This window comes from Triticum dicoccoides, chromosome 5B (assembly GCF_002162155.2).
Source record: "Triticum dicoccoides isolate Atlit2015 ecotype Zavitan chromosome 5B, WEW_v2.0, whole genome shotgun sequence".
NCBI lineage: Eukaryota > Viridiplantae > Streptophyta > Magnoliopsida > Poales > Poaceae > Triticum > Triticum dicoccoides.
In genome coordinates this window covers 442,188,392-442,205,754 of record NC_041389.1, presented here as the reverse complement: position 1 = coordinate 442,205,754, position 17,363 = coordinate 442,188,392, and positions in this window count along the sequence as shown.

The window sequence follows — 17,363 nt, the reverse complement described above, 5'->3', positions numbered from 1 at the left end:
GAACTATGTCGAAGATTAACTCCTCGCTTCGGAAGTTATCCGGGGATCCAAAGACCACTTCTAGTGTGACTGAGCCTGTACAATTGGCTTCTACACCTGGTATGACGCCTTTAAAGGTCGTCTTGGTAGGTTTAATCCTTGAGGGGTCTATGCCCATTTTGCGCACTGTATCCTGATAAAGCAGGTTCAGGCTGCTGCCGCCGTCCATCAGGACTCTGGTAAGGTGAAATCCATCGACGATTGGGTCTAGGACCAATGCGGCGAATCCGCCGTGGCGGATGCTGGTGGGGTGATCCCTTCGGTCAAAAGTGATCGGGCAGGAGGACCATGGATTGAACTTCGGGGCGACTGGCTCCATCGCATATACATCCCTGAGTGCACGCTTTCGCTCCCTTTTGGGTATGTGTGTTGCGTATATCATGTTCACCGTCCGCACCTGTGGGGGGAAACCCTTCTGTCCTCTATTGTTTGGCGGTCGGGTCTCTTCCTCGTCATTGCTATGCAGCCCCTTGTCATTGTTTTCGGCAATTAACGTGCCTGCCTTCTTGAATACCCAACAGTCCATGTTGGTGTGGTTGGCTGGTTTTTTGGGGGTGCCGTGTATCTGGCACGAGCGGTCGAGTATTCGATCCAAATTGGACGGACCCAGAGTAGTTCTTTTGAATGGCTTTTTCCGCTGACCGGGTTTAGAGCCTCTGAATCCGGAATTGACTGTCATATCCTCACTATTGTCGCCGTTGATGCGGCGTTTGTTTTTGTTACGACGTGACCTGCCATTTCGGTCCTTGAAATCCGGACTGCTAGAATTTTTGCTGAGGTTGTTGCTGCGTGCTAGCCAGCTGTCCTCACCCACGCAGAAGCGGGTCATGAGTGATGTGAGGGCTTCCATGGATTTCGGCTTTTCCTGTCCCAGGTGCCGGGCGAGCCACTCGTCGCGGATGTTATGCTTGAAGGCCGCGAGGGCCTCCGCATTCGGACAGTCGACGATTTGGTTTTTCTTGGTTAAGAACCGTGTCCAGAATTGTCTGGCCGATTCGTCTGGCTGCTGAATTATGTGGCTTAGGTCGTCAGCGTCTGGTGGTCGCACATATGTGCCTTGGAAGTTATCGAGGAATGCGGCTTCCAGGTCTTCCCAACTCCCAATTGACTCTGCTGGCAAGCTGTTAAGCCAATGCCGGGCTGGTCATTTAAGCTTGAGGGGGAGATATTTGATGGCGTGAAGATCATCACCGCGGGCCATGTGGATGTGAAGAAGATAGTCTTCGATCCAAACCGCGGGGTCTGTTGTGCCATCGTAAGATTCGATATTCACGGGTTTAAACCCTTCGGGGATTTGATGATCCATTACTTCATCTGTGAAGCATACTGGGTGTGCGGCGCCTCTGTACTGGGCGATATCACGAAGGAGCTCAAAAGAGCTTTGTCTGTTTTGTTCGGCCCGGCCGGACTTACTGTGTCCGGCGTGACGGTTGTCGTCACGTACCGTGGGGCGCCCACGTGATCTATAGATCGACCTTGATTGTCTTGCCTTATCCTCCAATATATCTCGCAAGTCCGGAGCGTTCCCCTGTGGCCTTGTGCTTTTCGAGCGATGCCGGGGTACGGGTCTAGTGAAGGGCCTAAAGGCCTCTCTGTCGCGACCACGGGGTGGTCGGTCAGCCGTATTGTCTCCTGGTGATGCGGGTTCATACGCCTCCTCCTCTAATCGGGGGAGCAACTTGCGTTTAGGGTAGCCTTTGGAGGGGCGTTCGAGCTCATGCTCTTCGGCCGCGAGGACTTCAGTCCATCTGTCGGCTAGCAGATCTTGATCAGCTCTAAGCTGTTGCTGGTTTTTCTTGAGGCTGTTCGCCGTGGCCATAAGCCTGCGTTTAAAACTCTCTTGTTCGACGGGATCCTCAGGCACGACGAATTCATCGTCGTCGAGGCTTGCCTCGTCTCCGGAGGGAGGCATATAATCCTCTACCTCTTCTTCTGCCGCTCTCTCATGAGGGCTGGCGTCTCCGTCCTCCTGCGCTGGATCTTGCTGGAGTGGGTTGTCTTCGGCACTGTCCGGTGTATTATTATCTCCGGTGCCGGAATCTTCATTCTTGCTGTGGCGGGATTTAGAGGGGCGCGGCTGACGCCGGCGCTTGGGCTGTTTCTTGGAGGGGTCATCCTCCGCTGTTCCTTCGCCATTCCCATCCTTTGGGATATCCACCATATATATGTCATACGATGAGGTGGCTTTCCAGTGCCCGGTGGGCGCTGGTTCTTGGTCGTTCCGGCATCGTCGTCCATACCGTCGATGTCTTCGGAGTCATAGTCTAGCATGTCGGTTAGATCGTCGACAGCGGCTACCAAGTGGGTGGTGGGTGGGCTTTGAATTTCTTCGTCGTCCGCATCCCAACCGTCCTGACCGCAGTCCGGCCAGGGCTCTCCTGATAACGAGAGATACTTTAGCGAACTCAAGATGTCGCCGAAAGGTGAGTGTTGAAAGATGTCCGCTGCGGTGAACTCCATGATCGGCGCCCAATCGGATTCGATCGGAGGGGGCGTGGGAGGTTCGGAGTCCGGCGAGGAGTCCGGCACCTCAGAGTCACGAGCTTTATGAGGGACAAGGTCAGTGTTCGGCTCTGTCACCGTAGAGGTTGCAGCCCCCGAGGCGGTGTCTAGCCATCCGTCCTCGATCTGCGCAGCCGGCTCCGAATTGAAGATCGGAGCGGGTTCGAGTGCGGCCTCCAGGGTACTATCCGGCTGCAGAGCTAAATCATGCTCGCCGTGACAGTGCGGCACGCTCGGCTGTGGCTCGAATCCATCGAGGATCAAGTCCCCGCGGATGTCAGCTGTGAAGTTCAAACTTCCAAATCTGACCTGATGGCCAGGGGCGTAGCTTTCGATCTGCTCCAGACGACCAAGCGAATTGGCCCGCAGTGCAAAGCCGCCGAATACGAAGATCTGTCCGGGGAGAAAGGTCTCACCCTGGACTGCGTCGTTGATGATGATCGAAGAAGCCATCAAGCCTATCGGTGACGACACAGAGGAACTCTCAATGAAAGCACCAATGTCGGTGTCAAAACCGGCGGATCTCGGGTAGGGGGTCCCGAACTGTGCGTCTAGGCGGATGGTAACAGGAGACAAGGGACATGATGTTTTACCCAGGTTCGGGCCCTCTTGATGGAGGTAAAACCCTACGTCCTGCTTGATTAATATTGATGATGTGTGTTACAAGAGTAGATCTACCACGAGATCAAGGAGGCTAAACCCTATAAGCTAGCCTATGGTATGATTGTTGTTCGTCCTATGGACTAAAGCCATCCGGTTTATATAGACACCGGAGAGGGCTAGGGTTACACAGAGTCGGTTACAATGGTAGGAGATCTACATATCCGTATCGCCAAGCTTGCCTTCCACGCCAAGGAAAGTCCCATCCGGACACGGGACGAAGTCTTCAATCTTGTATCTTCATAGCCTTGGAGTCCGGCCGACGATGATAGTTCGGTTATCCGGACACCCCCTAGTCCGGGACTCCCTCAACTGATATAAACCATGTTTCGATATAAACTTGCATTCAAATATTTAAATTGGAGAACATGTTGTCTGCAATCCACACATGAACGGATATATGCGTATATCAAACAAGTTCATTAATTTGGCTTTCAACATGTTCATGGAGTACTGTAATACTGTACAACATGCTACTCGATTGAGGTGTTCAATTTTGGATTTAGTTCACTATTTTGACCTACTGAACGAGCTATTTCATTGAATCGAGATATTTCATTTCGGGTTTGATTCGCATTTTTGAGTGGGTCAACTATTTGTCATATAGTAAATCGCTAGCAACGAGCATGTAAAACACATTACTCCCGAGCATCATCTCTCCATCTAAAAATGAAGTGGCAAGCTAATATTTCAAAATTTGATTCGAATCGACTAGGTCAGGTAGACGTGGATGCTCGTTCTCCCAAAATTTGAACGAACCGTTAAACATCCTCTCTGCTCGGTGGAATTTGCCCGAGCAAATAAATGGGAGACGCGAAATTACCGTCCTATGTGGGACACACATCAATTGGCCCGTTGTACATCGAGGGTAGGTTCGTAACTTCATCCAAGCGCGCCTTCTCCTCGGCCGAAATGACATGTGCCGAATAATTCATAAACCATGGTCGGCAAAACACGCTCTCATCGCCCGAAATAGCTCGCGCCCACTATTTCAAAACACGCTCTCCTCGCCTGAAATCACTCGCGCCCACTATAGTTCATAACACGCCCTCCTCGCCCGAAATCGCTTGCGCCCACTATAGTTCAAAACACGCCCTCCTCGCCCGAAATCGCTCCTGCCCACTATTTGGGGAGAAGCTAAGTTACTCTACTATCCCAGACCCTCAGTACACAGACCCAAGCCGAGAAGCCTATAGGTAAGGGTAGAACTGTAACTCCCCCTCACATTACAAACAAATGCGTCCGTAAGACATGGTTCCACTCCCCTCCCAATCCCCCCCGCCCCCATTCATACCTCGTGGGCGCCAAATCACCTTCTCCCCGGGAAGCTCCCTTCTCCCGAGCCGCGAAACCTCAGCCCCACCTCCATGGCGCCCCCACCGCACCAATTTCACAGCCGCCCTCCTCCCTAATGCCAGAGACGCTGTCCATTTGCTGTCGTGCACTGGGCCGTGTGCCTCTTACTCCGTGCTGCTGGTGCTGCCTCGACGACGGCCGCATGAACCGTACCGGAGCCGATTCACCCCCGCCATTGTTCACGGCGCCGGAGCGGCTCCAACTTCGGATCCGTCCAGAGTCCTGGCGCTGCTTCCGCGTCGCCGTCGACCGTCGCGACATCGCTCTTTCCCTGCCGCCGGTCGCCACCGCAACTGTGCCGGCCTCACCGACTCGGTAGCTGGACCTTCCTACTTCACCATGCCGCCAGATAGGTCGCACCCTCATCTCAAATCACTTTATTTAGGCGTCAGTTGACTGAATTTTTATTCTGGGCCAATCGATTCCCAATGGGAAGAAGCACCCCTCGAGGCGGCGGAGCTCCTAGGCTACCGGTTGGCTGGTGTCTAACGTAAGGGTGCGGGGCCACAAGTTCACCGCGGAAGCAGCGCTTAGATGGCTATCTTTTAGAGTTGCGTGGGTTGAAGGTACTGTCGCCGCCGGATCTGGATGACGGGGAGTCTTTGTGGATTGGCCTGGGGGCAGCGCAACCACGGCAGTGCGGTGGGGCGGGGAGCGGGGTTTGGGCTGGGTCCACGGACGTCGGAGGCAGGCTGCTCTGCCGTTGGTCCCTAGCTCTTCGGGGAAGATTCCAGACAGTGTCAGCCAGGAGGCACAAGACGGCCATCAAGCCATCTGGCGTAGATCGGACAGTACCAAAATAAAATAAAATCGTGTGACCCCAATTTAGTCTTCAGTCAATAGACTTGTGACCACTCTCGTACCTTGTTGTTGATCTCTTAGTGTATTTCTTCAGATCAGAGAGATATGTCGTTCTTAACATTATGCGTTATCTGCATCTTCAGACACACCGTCTTCCGACTCACCGCAGCTGCTCCACTAAGGGAAGCATACACCAGAAGGGAGCTATAGTCCCCACTCAACAGTTCCCTGCATCGAATGCGCGTGCCCGACATGGACAGCCACAACAACTGCAGGGCCATCGACAAGTCAGCACATGATGCTCACTCCTATGGATGGCAGCCAGATAGGTTGTACCCTCATCTTACTTGTGTGCAACATTTATGGCATTGTTATTCATCTAAGCATGGAAAATAGATCATCACATTTCACTGTATATTCATGCTGATCTCTTATGGGTCTTGTTCAGGAGTTCACGCTGTTCCATAGTTTAGCTAAGATACTTGTTCTTTAGGTAACGCTGTTCCATAGTTATCATCCATCAGCCAATGCTATCCCACAGGCTGGTGATTATAGTATTATACCACTTCTAGTATTACCTATGTTGTTCTTTAATACTTTTGTGTGCCATCTAGTTAATCTTGAGTACAAACGATACATATTCTATAGCTTTCATCTGTGTTCTCCCTTTAGTTTATGAGACCTGTTGCTGCTAGTTAACCCTAGTCCCACTATTTATGTCGTCTCCTACAGGCACTCATTACATAAATCTAACTACTAGTTGTCTTCCATGCATGTCAGATATAATTGCACACACTGATATATCCACAAGAACCTTACGGAGCAATGTAAAGGCCAATAAACTTGATGCCAATGATACCCAATATGATGGAACATGTAAAGGCAGTTCTTCAGAAGACTTGCAGAAAGATGATGAATCCTCTTCACCCCACAAGGTCCTTGCTCTAACTTGGCCTGTGATATGGGTACAACATGCATATAATGTCCTGGAGTGTATATACTCTGTTGCAATGCCATGTGCTTAGCATGCTAATCATGCATGTAAATATGTCATGCCTTCCTGTTTTTTAGTACCTATTCCATTCATGATAACATGTTTTCAAATTCAAGTACTGTCATTCTACTCTATCGCAATGCCATCTGCTTAATTTGGACATCATGCTTCTGAATATCTTATGCATTGTTATTCATCAGTATGTACTTCATCTATCTGTCATGCCATGTTTTTTTACATTGAAGTGCTGTTCTAGTGCTCTGTTGCAATGCCATCTTATTTTCCCAATCATACACGTGTATGTTGCCTTAGTTATTTCTGTACGTATTCCGCTAGCATATAATTTTACATTCAACAAGTGTTTTTTTGTTGTGTTGTCCTGTCGTATCCCTAGCTCTTACACCACACTCCCTCCGTCCAAATTACATGTTGCCGAAATGGATAAAAAGGATGTATCTAGAACCGAAATACGCCTAGACCCATCCATTTTTTCCGGATGGAGGGAATACATGTCAATATGTCATGCCTTTATATTCTTCAGTACCTATTCCATCTCTCTGCTGTCGCATGTTTTATAATTAAAGCACCATTCTTCTATACAAGGCATGCAAGGGGAAGACGACTATGCTAGAATCTGAAGGGTTACAAACAAGGCCTTTGCAAAAGATCCAAACGCCAGGAGATAATAAACCAACTCCAGTTTTTATAGATACTGCTCCAGCACAGAGAAACCCAACTCCTACTGATAATAAGCAGATTCCAGTGGCCAAAGAACTAGTCCGCTCCAGTCCAGAAAAAATATGTCAACTCAATTCTAAGAAGCGTGTGTGTATCCTTGCATCATGAAATTTTATAGCATGTTGATCATATTTTCTACATGTTTCTTACCCATCTCTCTTTTAGAAAATAAGCTTAACAGATAGAAGAATTTCTGCAATGGTATCGTTTATGAGGAAAGATTCTTGCAGGAATTCTCTGTGCTCCAATGTAGATGTAAGTACCTGTTGTATATCACTATAGTTTTACATCAACATGTATTTTGTTAGTCGGCGTGAATCCAACCTTTATCTGATCTAAATTTAGTTGTAGCAAAATGTATGATTAAATGCCATAATGTTGATTTTTGTAAGGAAAACTGCCTGGTAGTTTTGCATCCTGAGCTGCATGAGTGTACTATCTCATATCAGTGGGTTTGAATACTTTGGTTCTGCAGTGGTTTTTTAGTGGTTTTTACTGTGTTGTCTTGTCGTATCCCTAGCTCTTACATCATACTCCCTCTGTCCGGATTAAATGTCGTAGAAATGGATAAAACTGGATGTATCTAGAACTGAAACACGCCTAGACCCATCCATTTATTTCCGGATGGAGGGAATACATGTCAATATGTCATGCCTTTCTATTCTTCAGTACCTATTCCATCTTTGTTGTAGCATGTTTTATAACTGAATCACCATTCTTCTATATAAGGCATGCAAGGGGAAGACGACTATGTTAGAATCTGAAGGGTTACAAACCAAGTCTTTGCAAAAGATCCAAATGCCAGGAGATAATAAACCAACTCCATTTTTCATAGATATTGCTCCAGCACAGAGAAACCCAACTCCCACTGATAATAAGAAGATTCTAGTGGCCAAAGAACTAGTCTGCTCCAGTCCAGCCAAAGAATGTCAACTCCATTCTAAGAAGCATGTGCGTATCCTCGCATCATGAAATTTTATAGCATTCTGATCATATTTTCTACATGTTTCTTACCCATCTCTCTTTTAGAAAATAAGGTTAAACGATAGAAGACTTCCTCCATTGGGATCGTATTTGAGGAAAATATCTTGCTGGAATTCTCTGTGCTCCAATGCTGATGTAAGTACCTGTTGTATATCACTATATTTTTACATCAACATGTATTTTGTTAATCAGCGTGAATCTAACCTTTATCTGATCTAAAATTAGTTGTAGCAAAATGTTAAAGGCACCAATTTTGATTTTTGTAAGGAAAACTGCCTGGTAGTTTTGCATACTGAGTTGCATGAATGTACTATCTCATATCACGCACATTACTGAATTGTAGTGCTTCTCTGGTTGCCCATTCATTCATTGTGTTAATGTTGCTTTCGTACTACCTTACCTGGCTGATGATAGATGTGCCATATTGTGTTAATTTGGTGTAGGCTAGTTACCCAAACGTTCGTTGTGTCAATGTTGCTTTCCTATTATCTGACTTGGCCGATGATAGCAATGCTAGTGTGTTAATTTTGTGCAGGCTGCTGAAGATAAGAAGACAAACTCTGAAAACAGCAAGGCAACCCCATTGTTTCTTTCCAGTAAATCTAGGTCAGGTAATATGGCAATAACTCATGATTAATCGGTTTGGTTCCCGTCCTAATTTATGTTATGATGCAGTGGTCGAGATACTCTCCACTATCAATAATACAAGCCTGCCAAAATCGCCATCTAAATCTGTTCAGTATCCTCTGTCTCGAATGCAACAAAATAAATGTATGTTTGTGAACCAATTAATGGTTGAAGCAATGATGGAAATGGTGGATGAATCAGAGGTGCAGAGTCGTGCGACACAACAACTGATCAATGTTTTTAGAGACGGTGTAGCAAAGCAGCAAGAACTTACCCACATTCTTATGGGCGTCATCTGTGCTGAGGTTGCAGATTTTGACGTTGTAGATGGTTAGGTTCTGCTCATTTATTTGCACTGGCATCAATCTTTGATTGACCAGTGGATGTAATTTCTTGTAATATATGCTGGATGTGCAATTTATTCCCTGTATGTCGTACCTTTGTTTGATCGGTTTTGGTCCTGTGCATAATTGGTCGTCGTAATGGGCTCAAATTATCTAATTTGGCCTAAAGACATGTACGAACTTTAGTGGCCCCATTAAGTTAATGGGTCGTTACTAGGCCAAAAGTTAATGGTCGGCCCTCTTACCTCCTGGGTCGTTAACAGGCCGACATCGAAGCGGGCAACAGGTGGCCCCAATTTATTTCACGGGCCGTTACTAAGTTTGGGCTACATATGGCCCAACTATACTGTAGGCCTTTAGCAAGCCGAAAGAGACAGCGGGCTTGTACTGGACCATGAAGAGCATGGGCCACTAACAGGCCGAAAGTCAGGTTGTATTGTAAATGGCCCAACTGTGTTGTGGGCCTTTAGCAGGACGAAAGAGAAACCGGGCTGGTATTGGACCATGACGGGCATGGGCCGTTAAAAGGCCAAAACTAAGGTCTGACTACAAATGGCCCAACTCATTTATGGTCCGTTAACAGCCCGAAAGGCACATAGGTCCGGGAATTGGCCCAACACTTAAATGGGTCGCTAAAACGCGAAAACTCAGGTCCGACTACAAATGGCCCAACTGATTTATGGGCCGTCAACAGGCTGAAAGTGACACCAGGCCAGAAATTGGCCAACACTTAAATGGGCCGCTAAAAGGCTGAAACTCAGGTCCTACTACAAATGGCCCATCAGATTTATGGGCCGACAACAGGCTGAAAGACACACCGGGCCGGAAATTAGCCCAACATTTAAATGGGTCGCTAAAAGGCCGAAAGATGTACATCCTGAAAATTGGCCCATCCATTAAATGGGCCGTTAACAGGCCGAAATCTCATCGGGCCGATATTGAGCCCAAATATATAGCGGGCTGTTAACGGGCACGAACTGACGATGGGCTGCAATGGTGTCAAATCCTTAATGGGCCGTTAATGGGCCTAATTGGAACATCTCGTATGGGCCGTGGGCTTAAATGGACCTGACACAAGTAGGCCTTATATGGGTCGGCCTGCTAATTTTTACTCGGCCGGCCTTTTTCACCGAAATGGGCCATTGTTGGGCCGTGCCACGTGTCGACCTATCATAGGCGCCTCCTGTCCAATGAGTGGATGACATCTGTCCCAATGGTGAGGCAACACGTGTTTCCTACGGCCAATGATAATTTTACACGTGGAAAATCCCCATTGGTCCGGGCTGTTAACGGGTTATCGGATCCAAAACCGGACCCGATAGCTTAACGGCGTTCCGTTACGGTGGATGCCACGTGTCGGTCACCCTTGACAAAAGCACTTCTGTGACGCGCGATTTATTGTCATGGAAGTGGACACTTTCGTGATGATAATTTTGGTAATGTCATGGAACACTTCTACGACAGCACATGTATGACTATCTTGATTCTGTCATAAAATTGTCATGGATGTACATGCATGACAAAATACGCGACCTACTGTGACAAACACGTATCATCATGGAAGTGTATTTTTTTGTAGTGCCAGTTGGTGAAACCAAGTACATGATTGGCCTTCTATTTCAGAATTGGTTTTGTCAGTGAGAGAGTACAAGTGTACTAGTAAAAAAATAGCATTATTTTGTCATGGCAGTCGCAAAATAGAGATGAACACATGCATTAAATATAATTCTTACCTAAAGGAAGGTTATGGTGCCAATATGGATGATGAGGATTGGAACACAGATCTCCCTTTGTGCAGTTTCACCGAAATGAACCAACTATTCCATTTTGACATTCCAGTTAAATAGCACAAAAGTCACTTCTTTTAAGAAGTGTTATGTGCAGTGCAACAAAAGGTCACAACACCAACCAGGTGAAATGGATATCCCTGTTTGCACAAAAAGCTATAGAGGAAACAATCAGAATCTCAAATAATTACAGGCAAAAACATTTGGCTAAACTTGGCATGGCTTATAACAGTGGCATGGCTTCATTTTACTAGGGGCGTTAGATTAAGAACAACTAAATATTTGGTATAAGGGCATCAGACAGTGGGTGCACCAGCAGTCCAGCACCATGTATCTAAACAGGGGCATAAAGTGGCGATTCATATTTTGTTGCCTCGAGAAACAAACATCCCAGAAACATATCTGGGTTGGTCCCATTTTTGTTCACTCTAGCCACCTACTCCTATGTGTGGATAGAAAATCTAGTCCTGTTCATACCACTGTGTACAACGTTACCCCTATATTTCCCTTTTCGACCAAGAGACCGGTTGGATGACCAGTCTATACTACTTTCACCCCCTTTCCTTCCTGTTTGTACCAAGTCCGATGTACATACTAAATTCCCCCACCCCCACTTTATTTCTTGTTTGAACCAAGTACAATATTCGACTCCATGAAGTAGCTTTACCTCTAACAATAGAAGAAAAAAATAGGTGACATTGGACCATGCGATCAAGACGGGCTGAGAGGTAGAAAATGATGCACATGCAGTGACGTAGCAAGCTGGGGAAGTAGAGCTAAGGCGGTTTCGAAGGAAGACATAATTGAAGGTCATCGGGATGTGGATAGGTGGGCGGCGGGAGGCCGGATCCGCCCACACTAGGGCAACAAAGAAGGGATTGGAGGACCTCCCGCACCGGCGCTCGGCCAGAGATAACAGTGCAGCTGGTAGTGGGTCTCCTCCCTCGCTGTTGATGACGGCCTAAACGCTGCCCCTCCTCCCCTTTGCCGGTGGAGGGGGATACGTCCAAATCTGTAACCAGCGATGAGGATAGAAAGGTAGTGTTTTTTGAAGGGAGAAAGACAGTGTTACCACTGCTATCTTATTTAGATCTGGAGAGGATGAGAGTGTGTGAATAGAGCAACCCTAGCGAGCAAGCGCGGAGGCTCCAGCCTATATATACGTAGTGGGGAAGTTTTCCTTTTTCACTCCATCAAAACAATCGTTTAAAATTGTGTACTACGTGCCAGGTCGCCGTTTTTTTAGTTGTTGATTGTTTTTTGCGATAGCTACCCGTTTATTCCAAGTGGTGTTATGATGTGCGAGGTCGCACTTTGTATCGTTCAAGTATGGTACAAGTCCCTCCATTAAATGAACAACCACCCCCTCATAAAAATTGCGAACAAGCCCACGGCTAAAATTATCAGAAACGTGGGCTGCCCCAACATGCATTATTATTTATATTTTCTACTCCCTCTGTTCCTAAATATAAGTCTTTTTTATTAGCCACACCTAAGACTAGAATTTTTTTATTAGCAGTTAACCCCACATGTCATAAACACAAAAAGTGTGGCAAGATTCCCTTAGGCAAGCCAAAGTGTGTCTAACTATTTGAGCAACTCAAGTTAGGCAAGTGTGGCAAGTGTGGGAAAAATAATGTGGCAACATAAGACAAACATAGTCACAATCCAAACAGCCCGCAATTTTTTGTGACATGCATGAACATTTGGTTAGTTAAATTTATAGTCAAAATTTGGCAAGGTGCATCAAATCAACACATGCAAGTATCAAAAGGAAAGTCATGGCATGCATGCATGCGTTGTACTCCATCAGTTTCCAAATATAAGTCTTTCTTGAGATTGCAACAAGTGACCACATACGAAGCAAAATGTGTGAATCTACACTCTAAGATATGTCTACATGCATCCGTATGTTGTAGTCCATTTGAAATGTCTAAAAAGACTTATATCAAGTGTAGTGCTTTGATGTGTCACGTAATTAATGCATCGGCAAATGCAAATTATTAAAATATATCAAGTGTAGTGCTTTGATGTGTTGCGTCAACTCGTACAAGACCGAGAAGTTTGATTACTACAACACCCTCTCCCTCGCGGACTGAGCTCTGGTGCCTTAAAAGCACCTGCCTTTGGAGAAGGCAAGAGCAGTAAGTCAATGAAGCTGCGTCCCTCCCTCGCGCATGAGCATGGTGGCTGGCAGGACTAGGAGAAGCTTTCGCTACATGCTATCCCTCCCGCACGCGGTGCATGGACATGCAACAGTGGATTTGATACTGTAGAAGTAGTAGTGACATAATTGTTCGTCTTCTCGAAGAGGCGAAGAGCCAAGCGCAACCCGAACATGGCAGTTGCAAATGCTCGCGTGGCGCTCTTTGTGTAGGGGTGGGGCATGGTGCGGTGCCTTGGAGCACGCATATAGCCAGGCTCTTGCATGAGACAAAATTGCTATTTGAGCCCACTATTGTAGTACTAGTACTTGCTAGTATAGCCCTGTAAACCGGAAAGGAGTATTTGCCTTTTTAGAGATTTTAATAAGTGACTAGACTACACCGCATGCAGTACTCCCTCCCTTCCGGTTTATAGGTCTCAAATCTCAAATCTCATCAACCAAGGCATTTTGTGATTGGAGGAATGTATCTCGTACTTTACAAAACTACCCTAATTAAACTCATGCACTAATTATGTAGTCTCTCATTTTCCTCTCCGCCGTGGTCGCGGTGCACAATATTGAGCACTCCTATATGACAGGCTGCTCTATCTACATGCGGGACATCAAAGCATCTGGGCCCGCGTTTCATCCACCAAATCACAGCGAGGTGCTACAGTCGAGACTCACTGGTTACCCAGTGTGGCCGTCATGACCCATCATATCACAAAACCCACACCTTTACCAGCAGTGCTAAAGTGGCCTCGAAGTTGGACTGGACGAAGCAACCATCATTTCACTCGAACGCTCGTTGAAGCCCTTTCTCCCTTTTCTTGAAGAAAACCTCACTCCAGGCTTCTCACTTATGCCATTTTTCTTCTGTATCGACGAAGGAAAGGTGGGCGAATCAGTCATGCTGCTATATTTTCATTCCAAGAATCTTGTTTTTTGAAGCACCGACTGATTCTCACAGCCTATCCTTTTCCCATTTTCATTGCGGTTGTGGTTTCCTTTCGATTGCTTTTTGTCTGTCAGTTCATTGATGGATCCTGGAGCACTAGGCAAAGAGTTGTCGGTGGAAAACCCACTGGAGACAGCAATCTCCACGAAGCGAGCACCTACCAATGAGTTGACCATGTTGGCGGGCCAACCCATGGAGACGAAGAACTCTAAGAAACAAGCACTGGCCAAAGAGTTGACGACATTGGCGGACAACCTCCTCAAAGAAAGTTGGAAGAACAGCAAGGGCCCCACCATGCCTACCCCAGAAACTCTAATGGCCACCTATGCGAGGCTCAAGGCCGAGTTTGAGGAGATAATCGCCATTGAGAAGTAGTATTCCCCTGGCAAGGTGATGGCCCCCATCGAGGATGAGGAGATGGCCCCCGGAGGGATGGGATCCCCCGGTAAGCTGCACAAGGTAAAAAATAATGGCTTACCATAGTTGTGGTTTTTTATTATTCTCAATGTGCTTGCTAATATGTTAGGGTTGTGTAGGTGTCGGTGGACGTCCTTGATGATTCCGATGTCGCGGCCCGTCCTGTGGACAACACCCCAGAGATCGTTTTCGATGTCGCGGTCCGGCCAGTTGACATCGCCCCGGAGATCGATTCTGATGCCGCTGTCCATCCTGTGGACATCGCCCCAGAGATCGATTCCGATGCCGCTCTCCGTGCTGTGGTCATTGCCCGAGAGATCGATGACAAGAAATAGTTGGCCGCGCTAATCCTTCAGGGTAGTTTGCGTTGCCATGTGTTTAATTACCAGAATGATGCGTGTTATCAAACCATCTTAGGTCTAGTGCACTGCCTTGTCTGGGCGGTACTTGCTACTTTTGTTTGATAGTGAATCATGCGAACCCTCTCCGAGTTATGGAAACAGATGTATCCTCACCAGCTTTTGATGTAGGAATCCAATAACTCCCGAATGTTTGGGATTTGAGCGGTTCGTCCCGAACATTTTGACATGGCAACTTTAGTTCGTAGGGATGGCAACTTTGTCCTTTTTCATTTTTTCATCAGAAAATTGCCATGTTTCCCTAATCTCACGCAAACTAAACTTACCATCTAAATGCGTTCGGCTTTCCATGATTAACTCCTGAACGTTCGGGAGTTATCATTACCGTTGATGTAATATATGGCATGCTTAGATGTAAGTTTGAACTGTTTATCATATCAACATGTCTTGTTTGATGATTCTTGGTGTTAGTAGGCTAGCTACTGTGGGAGCTATAGTACTTGCAAAACACTCACCAAAGAGAAACGTTGGGGCTGATGAGCTCGTGGTACGCTTATACTTATCCGTCGTCGATCGGCCAATATCCCAAGCTCCTAAAATTGTAGGCTTAGCGATTGATCAGACAATAGTCGACACGGATACATTCAGACCTCATTTGGTTCATAGGGTAGGAAAATCATAGCAAAAGTACAGAGACGTACAACACAAAATCATAGCAGTATAGAGACGTACTCCCTCCATTCCAAAATAGATGACCTAGGAGGGCTAGTTTGGCCTAGTGGGTTTCAGTGATATGATGTGGTATAGTGTCGTCCAGTCTTTGTGTGTGGTAGCAGTATTGCGTGTATAATAAGTTTTCTTGAAGAAGCGGAATTCAACGAAGTCATGATGGTTCCTTCGTTCGACCAACTTATAGTGGGAAAGGTTGGGCCTGCGCTACGACCGGGGTGGACCGGGATAATTTTGTGCATGGCAGGTTGACCAGGATGGTCGACGTCCCACATGCCGGCGAATGAAAGTATTCTTTCGAATATAGAGGACGAGCAACGAGTATTCATTGTTTATTTTTTATGAAAGCTATTTTCTCCACTGTTACGACAGAGGAGTGTGAAACACGGCAACCCAGTGAACTTGGCATGTGCACCACTCCCTCCTTCCTCATGTAATACTACCATAGTGTTGACTATAAGGTTGGCTATAAGGTTACAACTTTTTCTCACTTTCTCTCTATCTATTTCCTCTCAAATGTTTTTTACCTTTCTTTTTTTAGAAACAATTGTTTTTTTATGCCTCTTTTTTTAGAATTAGTTTTTTGTACCTAGGAGCACGTGTAGAGATGGGCTCTTGCAGAGCCCACTCCTTGACTTTGTCAATGCCTCTCTCTCCTCCACATAAACAGGCTTATAGCCTAGTATTTTATTGGTACTACTTGCTATGCATGCATGCGGCAAGCAGCTGGCGTTTGAGGGGGGAGCGCGCGCGGGGAGGTGGTTAGGGGGGGTTCTGGTGGGCCAGGGCGATCAGAAGCGGGCTTGGAAGCGGTCCGGACTCCCGCATGGCCCACCTCACATTATCACCATACATTTCTTGGAGTCCATGTGCGGCGGGCAGGCGATCTCTTCTCCCTCCCCCGTCTCTCTCTTCTCAGCCGACGCCCGTCGGGCGATTAGATTTCGGCTATCAACGGTTTATTCAATTGCAGTCCCACATATCAGTGAAATTTCAAGACAACGCATGTCCCCTCTGGTGAGCGGCGTGCGAGCAGGACTGTCGGGGGTGCGACGCATATGAGTCGTAAGTGTGCCGCCTTTTCCTTTAGAACTTGCAAGGTGTAACATTTTCGTGCGATCAATCAATAGAAATCCAGAACAAAATGATGAGGGCGGTGCTTTCCCGCGCGTTAGGCGGGCTAGTTTGAGTGATATGACGTGCTACAGTACCTTCCACTTGCTCTGTTTTTATGTAAGCAAGAGTTTACACTCTTACATGGGAGGAGTGCGAAACACGGCGGATCTGATTTTGATCGAGGGATAACTATTCCCTGCCAAATAATGGAGCACTGTTAGAGATTATAGCATGATAGTTAGGGCATCTCCAGTGCCGGCCCACAAATTTACACCGGCATCTGTCCGAGGACACTGATGGATGCCATCTGATGCTGCCCGTATACCTTTCGACAACTATATGAACTAACCAGACGAAATTCGTGCAAACAAAGCAAATTTCAAATTAACCGGATGAAATTCATTACATTTTTAAAACTTTACCTACAAACTGGACGAAATTCATTACATATTTCGCACAAACCGTACTAAAACCTACTGTAAACCTAATCTAAATGATCGTCGTCGCCCCACCACCATGTCCGTCCATGAACCCGAGAAAGCCGACCATTGCATTTGCCTCCTCCTCATCCGCCTTGATAACCTCCTCCTCCGGAGCACAAGGTTCTAAAGATTTCTGCCTCCACGTCTCCGTCAAGCGCCTAATCACCTGCCGATGTTTACCCGACCAAGCTTGGCGTCGGCTGAGTGGAGTAGGGGTGGCCTTCCTGGGACCAGAGTGATGACGACCTACCGTGTACTACTCTTCCTTGCTGCCGACTGCACCCTCACACGTGCGCCAGCTTCGTGGTCGTGGCGGCAGAGGGC